General features: G+C 40.0%; 1 protein-coding gene across 1 annotated transcript in view; it reads left to right on the top strand.

Annotated features, from left to right (window-relative positions):
- Window positions 1-299: 299 nt before the first annotated feature.
- The window catches only part of LRRC8C (leucine rich repeat containing 8 VRAC subunit C), a 74,565-nt gene continuing 58,503 nt past the window's right edge, over window positions 300-16,361 (top strand). The window contains exon 1 of the mRNA XM_057713691.1: window positions 300-489. The gene's annotated coding sequence lies outside the window, so the exon portion shown is untranslated. The remainder of the gene's footprint in view (window positions 490-16,361) is intronic.

Here is a 16,361-nt window from a genome sequence, read left to right as displayed (position 1 = left end):
GGTCTCCTTCCGTGTTCTGAAAGAAGCCCCCGGCGGCCGGCGGCAGCCCTCGGCGGCCTGCCCGGGCGCGGGGTGGTCTCCGCGGGGGAGGAAGTTCCCGGGCCCGGCGGCCTGCGTCACAGCGGGCTGGGACCGCGGAGCCGAGCGGCGGGCGGCGCGGCGACCCCGGGGCCGGGCGCTGGGCGGCGCTGGCTGCCGCTGGCCCGACTGCTCGCGGGGCGGCGCTGGAGGCGGCCCCGTCCGTGGCCGGGGAGGCGGAGGGGCGGAGGGCTGCGGGGCTGGGGCGTTAGCTGCGTCCCGGCTTGGAGCCCGCGAAGAGGACTAGGAGGAAGGCGCCGCCGTGGCCGCGGCCGCAGTGCTCCGGGCGCGACGAACCATGAGCAGCGGCCCCGCGAGCGACCCCGCTGTCGCTGGCCGCCGCTGAGCCCGGCCGGGGGACGGCTCGCCGCTCCCCAGCACCCTCCGCAGCCGGCACCCTCGCGCCCAGAGGTAAGGGCGGGGACCGCCGAGGGATGGGATGGAGAGGGACGGCCCGCCGAGGACCTAGCTCGGTCCGCTAGGTGCGCTGGAGCCACGACTCGCCCCGCCTCGTTCGCCTCCCTGCCTTCCCCCGGCTCTCGGGCGGGCGGAGTGTAGTCGCCTGCCCAGCGTGTGGTCCCTGGAGCTATCCGCTGCTGGGGCTCGGGGGCTCGCCAACCCCTACCCCACCCATCCCACGGCAGCCCCAGCGCGGGGCGAGAGACCCCAGCCTGACGCCAAGCGCAGCGCGGCAGGTTCTGCGGACTTGGGGGGATGGGGCTGGGGGACCAGGAGAAAACGGGGCCACGCTGGGGCGATCGTCGTGCCTTTCTACCTTAAAAAACCCACGAGACCCTAGGGCCTGCCCCTTCTGGTCTGCTCTTGCCTTGCCACCCCCGAGCCCCTGAAGTTGGCACTTTTGGGGAGAGAGAGGAATTAGAAGGTCTCCGAAGGGAACGAGAGCGCGATGTCTGCTCCCCAGCCGAACCCTAGGGCAGAGAGGGTTTCGCCGGATCGCGCGGGCCCCAGAAGCCAGGTGTCTAGGCCGGCGATTGAGGCCAGGACCGCTGCCTTCGACCCAAACCCAGGCTCGCTGGTCTTTCCCTTTCCGGCTGGTTCTCAGCGACGAGATGGTTAGGGATGGAGTTAGCAACTCAGCAACCTTCGGATGTGCTCTGTAGACGCTAATTCCTTTCTTCTCTCCCTCCGCCAGTTCTTCCCTCCCCCACCCACGCCTGCCGGTGTACATCAGATTCCAGTCCCTTCAAAACCTCGCTCTGTACCTAGCTTTGAACGCCACGGACACCTAGCCCACCTCCCAGGATGGATATTTCAGAGGGTTAGGGCCAAACTTCACTTTCAAATTCTTTTTAAGCATTTTAAACTGGCAGTAAACCAGTTAGGAAACACTTTCAAGTCCCCATCCACCTTAAAGTAGAAAGTAAGAACCAATTAACCTGTGTGGGAGTGCCGGCTTGGGCAGAGGGAGGCTTGAGTGATTATTTCATGCAGCCTTATGGGAGAGGAATAGGTAAAGGAAATGGCAGCTCTGTTTTAGTCACACACTTCTTACAAGCCATCGATAGTTTTAAAAATGTAGCCTTAACCAACGGTCGCATTTCCGGACAGGTACGTAGTGGTTTCCTAAGGCATACGTAAGGCTTCTTCATGGACACGTCATTAAAATACCATCCAGATGAGAGATGAGGATAAGTGGTCTTAACCCTACTGGCACAATACTGCAAAATCGCCAGAGCCAAGCAGCTTTATGTGTTTTTACATTCTCTGTTTTTTTAACGATTTATGTAAACCCCAAAAGTAAGCCAAACTTCACAAAATTTGCTCAGATTCATAAGCCATGTGTTGGGTGTGTGGACATAGATAACAGGTTAGATGTATACAACTCTAATCTGTGATATTTGCATCTCTTGTGACTTGCGTAAATAGGGATGTGACCCTGATTTGCTTTACTTTGGACTGATCAAATACTCTCTTTAGGTCAGCTTGTTTGCTTTTGAGGGAGAGGTGAGGAGCAGCTTTGCAAGGATGGATGTTTTTTGTGGTTCACATAATAGATTGACCACTGATAAGGCCCACTAACCCAACAACCATATCAGAGATAGCAAGCATGTTTAACAACTTTCTTATTAATAAAATTATCACAGCCTTTGTTAATGGTACGAATCTTTTATTTCTCACATTGACAAGGCACTTACCTAATGAAGTGTGTTTTTAGAAGGGAATGCTTTTAGTGAAAATAAAAAGTATTAGGAACTGCAAAAGAAAAGAATGAATAGTTTTCCACTTATAGGAAGTTTATCCTTTAAAAAAACACAAAGTTAGCAATATTTTTAACTTCTAAGGTATCTAATTTTTACCAAATTTTTAATGATTCTTAATAGTCTGTAGTATTTTTAAGTCATAGTCACCAGTAACTTTATACTAAAGCCCAAGTTTAAAAAGAAATAGAGTGGAAATGCATACCTATTTTGCCAAGTGTTGTGTTAATAATTTAACATGGCACATCGCTATAATACAGTCTAGTTGCTGTAGGTGCCTCACACTCATTATCTCCGAATCTGACAACAAACCCTTAAGGTAGACGGCCGTTCACATTTCACCAAAGAAAGAAGCTCAGAGTTTGTGACTTACCCAAGACCATACAGCTAAGTTAATGCCTGAATGAAGCCAAGCCTCTAGTCTTTTTTTTTTAATTGGGGTATAATTGATTTACAATATTGTGTTAGTTTCAGGTGTACAGCAAAGTGAATCTGTTATACAAATACATATATCCAAAGCCTCTAGTCTTAATGATTTACTCTTTTGTTATCCAAAGCTGCCTGTTTTTTTCTTTCCCCTACATAAATTTATTGTTATCTTACTGTAATGACTGTATGAGGAAATGGAGATCAAGGAAGTAAAGTCACCTGTCCAGGGTTTTCCATGTAACTAGTATATAGCAGAATTCAAATTTGGACTCAGGGCCATCTGTTTCCCAAATCCCTGTTCTTGCCACTGATCTCTATTAAATGACTGATTTAGAGCTTAACCCAATGAACATTTCACTCCTTCTCATCAGCTATTCTCGTCCACGTGATAATGATGGCCTTCTGGGCTGCAACACACTCCCAAAGACTTTATACTCAATCCCTGGAGTGCTGTCTGTATCTCCAGCCCCAGAACACTCATGAAAGCATATTGCAACCAGTGAGGTGACATTATTATGCAGGTATCCTTGAATTCACTTAATTTCTCTTAAAATATAAATCCTTCTAGATTGGCATGGGGTAAAGGGCATGGCCCCCAAGTAGGAAAAGCTGGTGTAAATTTTGGCTCTACTGCACAGCATCAACACCAGTGAATGCACATTAGTGAGTTTCTCTGAGCCCCAGTTTCTTTGTGTGTAATGGGGTTACCAGCCTACCTAGCTGGATGGTTGTGTGGATGAAATGTAACAATGCATATGAAGGACAGCTCCTGTCACCTAGTAGGTGCTTAATAAATGGTAGGTGTTATTGTATTCTAGCACTGATCAAAATTTCTGCTTTATTTTATATTTGTATATTTTATACATATACAGCTATTAGTACTGTCAGTGATTCACTCTTGTATAAAGACCTTATCTGGTTTTTAGCATCTTTAACTTTTGAGTCACATCCTTTTTTTGTAGTCTTGACTAATAAATATTTACTCACCTTATGCAGTTTTTCCTTTGCTCACTCTGCACATACTTTAGAATATTAGCAGCCGTATTTCAATGGGATGGAATTTGTATTTTTTGGCAAATGCACTGTTCTGTTTTCTGCATCTCCTGATATCTCAGCCTTGCTTATCACTCAGAGCGCCATGGCAATCCTAGTATCTCCCCACCACATACCTCACCCCTTACTGAGCCTCTGCCAGCGGAAATTCTGTGTCTCCTTCGAGGCCCAGCCTAAATGCTACCTCCTTCCTGAGCCCATAGACCTTCATTTTCTATCTTTTGTTAGTTCACTCAGACCGTATGTACTCCTAATGCTTTTTACATTTTTATGTTTGCCCAGGTAATATCCTATATTTCTTTATATTCTTTGCTTCAAATAAATATAGATGGTTTCAATTTCCAGAATGAAAGATGAGTCATATGTTCAGAGAGAAATCCCTGCGATAATTAGGAGAGACACCCAAATCATTTGTCCTGTTACATGATTATTAGTCGCACCTTCCTCTTTATTCTGAGATTTGTTCGCCCCAGCCTTCTTCACCCGTTTAACTGGCATTATATTCACTGGAACGCCATAGTTCTTAAAAGCCTTGGCCATTAGGTACCATGTAAGATAGCTATGTTTCCTTAATAAATTGCTACCATAGTGGTATAATAACCTCAGTAGGTTGTCAACATATTGAACACATCAACAGTATTTGAGTAGTTTGGCATTTTAGATGGGGCAATGGTCCAGATGGATTTCTTTAACTAGGACTATAATTTACCTGAGGGAAAGGAATGCAGGTTCCCCCTGCTATCTGCAAGCAGAGTTCCTATGAAAACTTAACGTAAGCTAAAATAGTGTAAAGTGAAGAAGCAGTTACCTTAAGATGCACCTTGCTAATGGACGCACAAAGTAAAAATGGGGCTTGATGCTGAGATGCTGAGTGTAACTCCTGGGGAAGGAGCTTGGCGGGACCATGTGCTGCTGCTCTGGGTGCACGTTGCCTCTGTGTTTCTGCTCACTGCAGAACCAACGCTGAACACTATTTTTGCCTTTTGCCTTTTCTCATGAGAGCAAACGTCCTCTCTGGTTTTGGTTAGTGAAAACAGTTACTGATGTGGGTCTTTCGTAAAAGTGATATGGGGTAAAGGGAACTTTTGAAAAGTGGGGATACCTGTACCTGCCTTAGAGAGAAGGTTGAGGTAATAAGCAAGGAGGATTTCAAACCCCTTTGGTTGAAAATAGGACTAATCATGGCACAGTATGGAGGGTACAAACAGAAGTGATCTTCATTAGAGAATTAGCACAGGGAAAAGACCCAGATAGTCTCACCACAAGACTATAGTGTGTTTATATATGTATGTGTGTGTGTATATATGTGTGTATATATCTATAGTATGATATATACATATATAGTGAGATATACATATAGTGTGTGATATACTATATATGTAGTGTGCTATATACATAAATACATATATATGTGATATATACATATATCACACTATAAATAGCAATAATAATAAATAATAGTACTGAGGCCTGCGAGATATGGGTCATTCCTGGACTATGGAAATAGGAAAGAGACAGTGGTGTCAAGGTGGGCAAGAGAGGAGAGAAACTAGTGTGGCCTCAAACATCTAGAACATGAATATACTCCCATTTGCTTCCAGCACTGGCACAAAAGGGCCAGAGGGTAATCTCAGAACTTTGCTTACGGTAGATAGTTAGGCAGGTATACTGAAAATTTCCTAAATATATTAAAAGGTACAGAATAACTGAACTCATTTCCAGTATCAGGCATGAAACAAAAAAATAACCTGGGCTATCTATTTAGAAGTGTAACACACTGTTGCAATTTCTGGGAGTGAATTTTGGGTCCTTTCCTAGTGTTGCGTGGATGTCCTTTTAATATATGATTCTGTAGTCTGTGAATGGCAGTTCATAGAGACATGGTAACATTTAGAAAATGAAGAGACTTAAGAAAAGAAAAGACAAAATTGGCAAAATTCAAAAACCAATTTTAAGAAAAAATGTTTCAAAGCTTCAAGAAACAAATGAAAGTGTTCCAGATGACCAAAGTATTTGAGGTCAAAGGCATCCAGGAGAACTATAGGTTCTTTAAAGGACCCTTCTAAAAACTCAGAAGAACCAAAGCTCTGCACATACTGGAAAGGGATGGGACAGAAGAGCAAGGAGGAAAGTTAGTCTAGCTAAACCCAAACACTGCCTGAAGGCTGGAAGCACAAGAGAGAATGACATCCATAGCAAAGCATTTCTCAATCTTTAGTTCATTACTGCCCTCCCTCCAGAGTTTTTTTTTTAGATACATTTGTAATGCCACAGATACACTGTATACCCATTTACATACTGTGGCCTAACCTGAAGATTCGTTTACCCTGCCCCACAGACCCAGTTTTTGACAGGGACAAGATTGCCCCCCTATTGAGAACACATGGTAGAGCATGATTCTAGATTATGTTTGAAAATCACAAAAGAGCCATATGGAACTAAAAGACCTGAAGAACAGTATATACAAATACATTTTTTTTTCCTTTATAAAGAAGCATACTTTATTGGCTCTTAAGCCGAAATATATTTGTAAACTGTGTCTTCCAATTGTCCCAGTTTCATCTTGGCAAAATTATTAAATGTGTTGTTACCTTCCAAAGCCACTTCTGCCTGTGATCTTTTGTGTCTGGGTTGGGAAGCCCTCCCCAAACTTTAAATGCTTAACATCTTTTATTTACTTACTTCTATTATGCTGGGGAGGCTCTGATACTAAACATTCATTCTTGTGACTGGTCAATTATACATGACTATAAATTAGGTTGTCATTACATTTTACAGCAGTTATTTATTATTATGAAACACTATGTTCCCTATCAAAGAGATTTTAACTCATAACAAGTAGATATTTAGGGGTGGGGGTGGGGCTTATGAAGTCACTCTCAGCTTTTTCACCTTCAGTTCTTTGCTCCTGTTCCCTAGGGAGCGTAAGCCTGGGCTTCTGATGTGGAATCTCAGAGCTGTGAGGGGTAGAGGAACTTGGTTTCTTTATATTTCACCTTCTTTCAGCACTTGGAGACTGTCAGTGTTTGCATGCTTCTTCTCCCACAACAACTCATCCTCTTCTTCAGATTTTATTTTCACCATATTGTTCTTTTCCCTCTCCTTTCCCCTCAAACCTCCAGAAATATCTTTGTTTTTCAACATCTTTTCTCTCTGTTTGATTTTTGGAGGTGCACTGAAAGTCCCATGGGGGCGGAGGCCACATAGGCCATATCTGTCTTGCTCACTTCTGTATCCACAGCACCTGTACAGCACCAGGGACAGAGCTGCTCAGGAAACAGTTGTGGAATAAATACTTAATGATACATTTTACAGTAAGTTTCTAACCTACCATCTTAAAGTGCATCCAGTTCCCTTTCTATTATTTTAAATTCTAGAAATGAAATTTGAGAGTATAATTAGAAGTTATTCTTCTTAATAGGGTCATGAAATATGTATACAGAAATATTTCTATGTGTAATTGGAAGTTTGGAGTACTATATAAAATATGAAGTCAGAACATCAAAACAAATCCTAGATAAAAGTCACTAAATAAGCTAAATAGATGAAAACTTGTGGGTCCTGTGTTCTCCCTGTGTATATGAAGAACTCGTCAAATCAATAAAAATTACTAACTACTCTTTTTCAAATACTTTAGAGATTTATAAAAATTAGGAACAGGTTCAAATATCATTTTTTAATGGGAAAGATATAACATTAACTTCTGGAAAAATACAATGGGGGATTATTTAGCTAATAACACCTTGATTTTTGTTTATTTTTTATTTTTTATTTTTTTAAGAACTTTTATTGAGATACAGTTAACAGACAATAAACAGCATATATTTAGAGTGTACAATTTGGTATCCCAATCTCCCAATTCATCCCCCCCCAACCCTCCCCGCTTTCCCCACTTGGTGTCCATGTGTTTGTTCTCTACACCTGTGTCTCTATTTCTGCCTTGCATTTCCTCTTTCATAGTTGTTAGCATTTGCCTTATGTATTGAGATGTTCCTATATTGGGTGCATATATATTTATAATTGTTATCTCTTCTTCTTGGATGGATCCCTTGATCTTTATGTAATGTCCTTTCTTGTCTCTTGTAACATTTTTTATTTTAAAGTCTTTTATCTGATATAAGTATCACTACTCCAGCTTTCTTTTGATTTTCATTTGCATGGAATATCTTTTTCCATCCCCTCACTTTCAGTCTGTATGTGTCGCTAGGTCTGAAATGGGTCTCTTGTAGACAGCATATATATGGGTCTTGTTTTTGTATCCATTCAGCCAGTTGGTGCATTTAGTCCATTTACATTCAAGGTAATTATCGATATGTGTGTTCCTATTACCATTTTCTTAATTGTTTTGTTTTTGTTTCTGTAGGTCCTTTTCTTCTCTTATGTTTCCCACTTAGAGAAGTTCCTTTAGCATTTGTCATAGGGCTGGTTTGATGGTGCTGAATTCTCTTACCTGTTGCTTGTCTGTAAAGCTTTTGATTTCTCTGTCAAATCTGAATGAGATCCTTGCTGGGTAGAGTATTCTTGGTTGTAGGTTCTTCCCTTTCATCACTTGAAATATATCATGCCACTCCCTTCTGGCTTGCAGAGTTTCTGTTGAGAAATCAGCTGTTACCCTTATGGGAGTTCCCTTGTATGTGATTTGTCGTTTTTCCCTTGTTGCTTTTAATAACCTTTCTCTGTCTTTAATTTTTGTCAGTTTGAGTACTATATGTCTTGGCGTGTTTCTCCTTGGATTTATCCTGCCTGGGACTCTCTGCACTTCATGGACTTAGGTAGCTATTTCCTTTCCCATGTTAGGGAAGTTTTCAACTAGAATCTCTTCCAGTATTTTCTCAGGTCCTTTCTCTCTCTCGTCTCCTTCTGGGACACCTATAATGTGAATGTTGGTGCGTTTAACATTGTCCCAGAGGTCTCTTAGGCTGTCTTCAGTTCTTTTCATTCTTTTTTCCTTATTCTTTTCTGCATCAGTGATGATCACCATTCTGTCTTCCAGGTCACTTATTCGCCCTTCTGCCTCAGTTAATCTGCTATTGGTTCCTTCTAGTGTATTTTTCATTTCAGTTATTGTGTTGCATATCTCTGTTTGTTTGCTCTTTAATTCTTCTAGGTCTTTGGTAAACTTTTCAATCTTTGCATCCAGTCTTTTTTCAAAGTCCTGGATCATCTTCACTATCATTTTTCTGAATTCTTTTTCCAGAAGAGTGCCTATCTCCTCTTCATTTAGCTGTTTTTCTGGGTTTTTATCCTGTCCCTTCATCTGGTACAAAGTCCTCTGCTTTTTCATTTTCTCTTTCTTTCTGTGGCTGTGGTTTTCAGTTCCACAAGACGGAATACTGCTGATACTGCTTGATACTGCTGTCTGCCCTCTTGTGGAGGAAGCTATCTAGGAGGCTTGTGGGTGCTTCCTGACGGGAGGGACTAATGGTGGGTAGGGCTGGGTGGGCGGAGCTCAGTAAGACTTTAATCTGATTTGGTGGGTGGAGCTCAGTAAAACTTTAATCTGCTTGTCTGCTAATGGGTGGGGCTGTGTTCCCACCTTGTTGGTTGTTTGGCCTGAGGCTACCTAGCACTGGAGCCCACAGGCTCTTTGGTGGGGCTAATGGCAGACTCTGGGAAGGCTCACACCAATGAGCACTTCCCAGAACCCCTGCTGCCAGTGCCCCCATCTCCTCGGTGAGCCACAGCTGCCCCCCACCTCTGCAGGCAACCCTCCAACACCAGCAGGTAGGTCTGGTTCAGTCTCCTATGGGGTCACTGCTCCTTCTCCCTGGGTCCTGGTGAGCACATTTTTTTGTGTGCCCTCCAAGAGTGGAGTCGCTGTTTCCCCCAGTCCTGTGGAGGTCCTGCAATCAAATCCCACTGGTGTTCAGAGTCTGATTCTCTGGGGATTTCACCTCCCATTGCTGGACTCCCAGGTTGGGAAGCCTGACGTGGGGCTTAGAATCCTCACTTTAGTGGGTGGACTTCTGCAGTATAACTGTTCTCCAGTTTGTGAGTCACCCACCCAGCATTTATGGGATTTGATTTTAACTCGATTGCACCCCTCCTACTGTCTCATTGAGGCTTCTCCTTTGTCTCTGGATGTGGGGTGTCTCTTTTGGTGAGTTCCAGTGTCTTTCTGTCGATGATTATTCAGCAGTTAGTTGTAATTCTGGTGCTCTTGCAAGAGGGCGTGAACACCTTGATTTTTAAAAATAACTATGAGGATAGCTTCATTAGGAAAACATCGTCAAGCTAATTTGTATTATCTCCCTTGAAATTAGCAAGCTCCAGGATAATGTTCTTAAAGTCAGCAAAGTTAGGAAATACTGTACATCACACAAAAAAGCTTTTCAGGTTAATGCACAGCTATGTGGGTCCCTGTAACCAGAAAATGGTTACAGTTGAGGATCTAGCAGCTGGAGGTGTGTCTCAGGTTTGGATCTGTGTTGAGAGTTTAAGCATTTTATTTAAGGATCTGGATAACATAACATATTATATTTCTGTGAGTGGCTCCATGGTGGATAGAGAAGTACAGTGTTGAATCGAGGATTGGAAATGAGCTTGGCAAAATAAAATAAAAATGAAAGGAAATAGTCAAAACTGAGCAATGAAATTCATTTAGGGAAAGTATAGAATTATACCTTGAAGAAAAATAAATAAACCAGCCATACAAATATACTAGATTTTTGTTTGTTTTGTTATGTTCATTTTTGTATCACCAGTATTGAGAACAGTAGCTAATATGTAAGCAAAGGATCAGTAAATATTTGCTGAATGAATACATGAATGAAATGGAAGATGGAGAAAGACTAGCTACATGCCATTAGGGCAAAAGTAAAATTAATCCTAAGGAGGTGGTGATAGATAACTAGTAGACTAGTTAGAAATGGACAAATCTTTTTATGAGTATGTGTTAAAGTTTTATTTTAGTCTTATATATAAGAGAAAAGATTTCTGGTAGGTCAGTTTCAAAATTCATCCCAACTAGGGACATTTTATAGGCATAGTGGATGTTTAGATATCATAGGTTAGATTAAAAAATGTGGGTTCAGGACTTCTCTTGTGGCGCAGTGGTTTAGGATCCCCTTGCCAATGCAGGGGACAAGGGTTCAAACCCTGGTGCAGGAAGATCCCACATGCTGTGGAGCAACTAAGCCCATGAGCCATAACTACTGAGCCTGCACTCTAGAGCCCATGAGCCACAACTATTGAGCCCATGTGCTGCAGCTGCTGAAGCCCGTGCACCTAGAGCTCATGTTCCACAAGAGAAGCCACCTCAATGAGAAGCCCATGCACCACAACGAAGCGTAGCCCAAGCTCACCACAACTAGAAAAAGCCCAAGCACAGCAACAAAGACACAACTCAGCCAATTAATTAATTTTTTAAAATGTGGGTTCAAGGTCATTAGACTCTTGCCTAACAGTTGACAGTTAACTGATTAGCTCTTTAGCTGGTTTCAAAGGACAAGTCTTATTCTCATTCAGTGTTATAGAGGAGGCTAGCCAGTGCAATAAGGATGAAAAAAATTAAAGACATAGTGATTGGAAAGGAAGAAGTAAAAGTATGTCTCTTTACAGACTTTGTGTTTGAAATCAGGATTCTATATCCCAAGGAATCTACAGAACAACAACTAAAGATAAATGCCGCATTAATCGCTAATTGACATGTGGGTATTTAAAACTTACAAACAAAATCTTTGAAGTAAATCTGTTGACAGTGACTGTTTCAGTCAGCCCTTGTACCTGAACTTGAAGATGATTTTACTTATTCTGAAAGGGTATTTAATAACATAATCACATTAATAGCATTTTGTCTAACTTTTTTTTTTGCTTGACAGCTTTCCCCATAATGTGACTGCAGTGAGTAGAACAGCCTACTGTTGACCTAATTAAGGAATTTAAGGAGCAAATCAATTAAAACTAATTATTTCCAGCATCTCTTTTACTTATGAGTGCCACATCCTGGATTATAGAAGAGGGAGCACACCTTTGGTGCTACCTAGAGGCTGTCTAGTGTGTCTCAAACATGTTTTGAATATTAAAAAAATGCTCCTTTTTTATTGCTCCAAATTTGAAACAATCTCAAAGCAACATTTTAATATATTGTCAGATAAGAATATAGATGCCCAGTGATAAGGCCATATTGGTGGCTGACATTAACTACAACTAAGAAAGTGTTTAAGAAAGCTCAGAATTTTAATTTCTCTAGAGGCCAGGAATCTCTTATTCTGCTTCTTTGTTTTTAGCTGTTTATAATTTTGAAATATCAAAAAGCAGCACAAAAGCAGGAAAGCTAATTGTCCCTTCTGAAAGAACGCATTTGGTTTGGGTGAGTGAAAAAATATCTTTTGTCAACTAGGTAGAATATATGGTAAGTAAATAATTTTACAGCTTCATATTGAGAAAAAATTTTTTTCCTTAGTTACCAGTTATCTATTCTATTAAGCTAATTAAAAAATAATTTTATCTCCTATGTTACTTATCATATAAATTGCATAAGTTAATAAAATTGTGGATGACAGTATTTAATGTGTTACACTTCAGTTTTTCAGATAAAATTAATTTTATAAAGCATGTTATATGACAGTGATTATAGTATTTAAATGTTACAAAGAACAAATTGTGTATAGATATGATACATAGGTTAAAACTATCATGTGATAGTATTTGCCAAAGGTTATTCATTAATTATCTAATTATAATATTAGTCCCAGGTCTTAATATTAATTGGCTTTAATTACAATTTACATTGCCACTGAAAAATGATATAATCACAGTTTATATTAAAAATGTATCAGGGAAATATGACATTCCACTGTTTCACATTACTGCAGGAGTACACAACCATTAAATAAATTGGCACTAGTTATAATTCAGTGGTGTTGAACATATCTGCAAAGACAAATTTTTAGTGTAAATAACAATCTGGGGAGCAGTCTCTCAGAACTATCTGAGGTGCTGTGTCCTTGGTTTTATCTGCCAAATAAAACATAATTCTCAACAACAACAAAAAAATGATCTAACCTATGAGAAATATAAAGAAGTTAGTAACTTCCAGTTAAATAGGCATCCTATCAGAGTACAGATCAGTCATGCATGAACTAAAATACATTTTAACAGCTTTATTGAGATGTAACCTACCTTTTATAACATTTATTTGTCTAAAGTATACAATTCAGAGGTTTTTAGAGTTACTACAGAATTGTGCAGCCATTACCATAAACCTGTTTTATAACATTTTCATCACCCCCCAAAAAAGTCTGTACCTGTTAGCTATCACCCCCCACCATACCCCCACTTCTTCTCTCAAGCTCTAGGCAGTCCCTAATCTAGCCTCTGTCCCTATAGATTTGCCTATTCTGGACATTCCATGTAAATGGTATCATATAACATGTAGTCTTTTGTGACTGGCTTCTCTCACTTAGCATATATTTAACATTCATCCAAGTTGTAGCATGCATCATTACACCATTCCTTTTGATTGCCAAATAATATTCCACTATATGGGTATACCATATTTTCTTTTTCCATTCACCTGGAAAAAAATGGACATTCAGGTTGTTTCCATCAATTGATGCACATTCAGGTTGTTCCCACTTTGGAGCTATGAGGAGTAATGCTCCTGTGAACATTCATATACAAGTTTTTGTGTGGACATATGCTTTCATTTCTCTTGGATTGGTACATGTAGAGCTGGAATTGCTGGGTCATCTGGTGCCTCTGTGTTTAACATTTTGATATAAACATGGTACAATTTTTTCATCATCTCCCAAACTAGAATAAAATCAGGGCTAAGACATTTAGCTGTCTTTTTAATGAAATTTAACAAAAGAGTTTAATTTATCCAGGTACTCATTATCAGCAATGTCAATTGAACTTTGAATTTTATATAATTCAGTCACCGTTTGCAAGGTACTATTAAAGCACTACTAAATCTCTTTGAATTAAAAGTTCTGATTGAGAAATATAGAAAGAGCTGCTGAAGGCTGAGCAGAAGGCTGTTTGCGTATTTTTTAGTTCCTTATCCTTAGTGACCTGGATACCACCCATTACCTCCAAACTTCCCTTCTGTGCTGCATTTTTCTTCCTCCTGTTGTGGGACAGTGGTGAATATTTTTCGTATTCCCTTATTCTAGATATATGTTTATTATCTCCTGCTTGGAATATGTGAATTCATTCGAGTTTTAACAGTCTTGTTAATTTCCCTCTGGAAAGAGGGAAAAGCACTTTTAAAAGTAAAACACCTTTCATTGGTGAACATTCTTTCAGGCACTACTCTTTTGCCCAGGATGGTGATAGAGGGACTATCTTTTTAAATGGTAGATTCTATCTGTTTTGGTCTTTTAGAACTATTCTTTTAATTCACTATCAGACCAAGACCTGGCAGAAATTTCCTTTAATTCTTTCCTACACACCCTTATGAAATCATCCAGGCAGATTTCCCCTTCTCCCTTCATTTCAAAATGAATCTGTTTAAGGAGGTGTTTTTCTAGCACACAAAGGACAAACTCCTGTGACCACTTAACCTTCATTCTTAAAGGTATTCGAAGCAAGGGAGAAGCTATAGGTCTGGTAGGTGCCCAAAGAACTCACTGACCACAAAAAAGCAGAACACTATAGATAACCACTTACAGAAACAGGCAAATATACATAAAACCTCTGAACCAATTCCTACATACAGTTTTTTTTAACAGTTCGACAAATGCAAATATAAGTGCAGATATATATAGAAACAAACCCTCTGTAAGCAAAACACAAGATAAGATTTCTGTGAATGTTGTCAAGGGATAGTTTTCAAAATGTTAAACATGACTAAAATGAATATAGAATGAACATGTCAAAGATTTATTCAACTCCTTAATGAAGGAGCTGGCAAGATGGCAAAACGCTTGGTTTAAAGAGCATTCCAGGAACTATTTTAAAAATGTTAGAATAACATTGCTAGATTAGATACAAAACTAGGTAATGTCCTTCAGGGCAATAAAAACCATATGTTTTGGGTTTTTATTTTCTACCAAACAATAATCTACAAGTCTGGAATGTAATCATTAGTAATTAGCAAGTCAAAATAAAAAGTATATTTCCCTAAATTATCCTTGGGTAGGCCATTTAAACAGTTCTTCAAGGTAATAGTAAAAGGATATTCTGCCCTCCCTTTGCCTCAGTTACAAGTTTTAGATACTTTTTTCCCTAACAATGCTCATCCTAAACTTTCTTTTTAAGGGCTTTGGTTTTTCTTAGTATAATAACAGACATTTGGCCATGGAATGTGTCAAATTCAAAACGCTGGTCATGGAAGTTCTCAGATTTAAAATATGGGATGGAAACTTTGGGTTCTACACTTGACTCCCCTTCTTGGGAGTTCTTTATGTCATTCAGATATCAAAATAGCGCTCTGATCTCATCCTGGGGAGGAGTTCTGCTTTAACTCCAACCCCAAGTTTAACCAATTCTTATGGCCCAGACTGCTCTCCGAGCTCTCAACTTAGATAGTAAATCACCACAAGCCCAGTAGAACAGGAATCCTTTCAGACGGCCACTAGACTTTGACATTCAAGGGCTCAAATTGCCATAGATCAGCAAACAATTCCAGGCTCAGGAAGAGAAGCAAGGGATCTCAACAGGATATATGCCTTGATCCAGGGGCTGCTTTTTTGAGGTAAGCAAATCTCCATGGGACCTCCAAGAACAATTACAACAACAAAAAATTGGCAAACTGTGGCCAGCGTAGTTTGGGTGTGCCATCTGTTTTTGTATGGTCCACTAGCTGAGATTGGTTTTTACATTTTTGAAGGGTTGTTTAAAAAAATTTAAAGAATACGCAACATAGACCGGATGTGACCTATAAGGCCTAAGTATTTACGATTTCTCCTTCTATACAATAAGTTTACTGATCCCTGCATTTAAAAAAAAAAAAAAAAAAGACAACTTTGTTGTTAGCATGTATCAAAGAATTACAACAGATTTCCTGTTTAAAAAAAAAAAGCTCTCTAGTAGGCTAATTCAAAGATTTGCTCTTGGTAGGGACATTTTATAGGAAAAGAAAATGGTTAGAAAACTTAGATTCAACATCAAAAGAAAATAATATTTGGTTAAAGGCTACTGAATTCTTGGTTGACAGCTTATCAACTGCTTGGGTGGTAATTAATTCCTCAGAATTTCTTAATGTCATTAAAGTTCATGAGAATCAATTAAGAAAGCATTACATCAGGAATGTTAATTTCTTTCTGGGAGGAAGTTACAAGTTATATTACACAAACAGATTTGGAACAATTTTTCTTCTATAAGGCAATGTATTAGTATATATCAAAAGCATATGGTAGGTTATAATAAAAGAGAAGTAGACTGTAGGATTCTTTTGACCCCATGCTATTACAGTTTAATTTACACACATAAATAGGAAGGTGAAAAACTTGGAAAAGAGTCAGAAGACCATCACAAAGAGGTTTAGAGCGTTGAAATCTGAATCTGTTTGGAAAAATGCAGGGAACTGGGATATTTCAGCTAAGATGAGGAAGACGAGAAGAAACTTAATAATTACTTCCAGTGGTGTGAAGGGATCTCCAACTGAATCTAAAGAGTGATTACATATCTCTTCTG

The sequence above is a fragment of the Hippopotamus amphibius genome, chromosome 1 (assembly GCF_030028045.1).
Source record: "Hippopotamus amphibius kiboko isolate mHipAmp2 chromosome 1, mHipAmp2.hap2, whole genome shotgun sequence".
NCBI lineage: Eukaryota > Metazoa > Chordata > Mammalia > Artiodactyla > Hippopotamidae > Hippopotamus > Hippopotamus amphibius.
The sequence above is the reverse complement of the archived record's forward strand: the minus strand, read 5'-3'. Positions and strand labels throughout refer to the sequence as shown.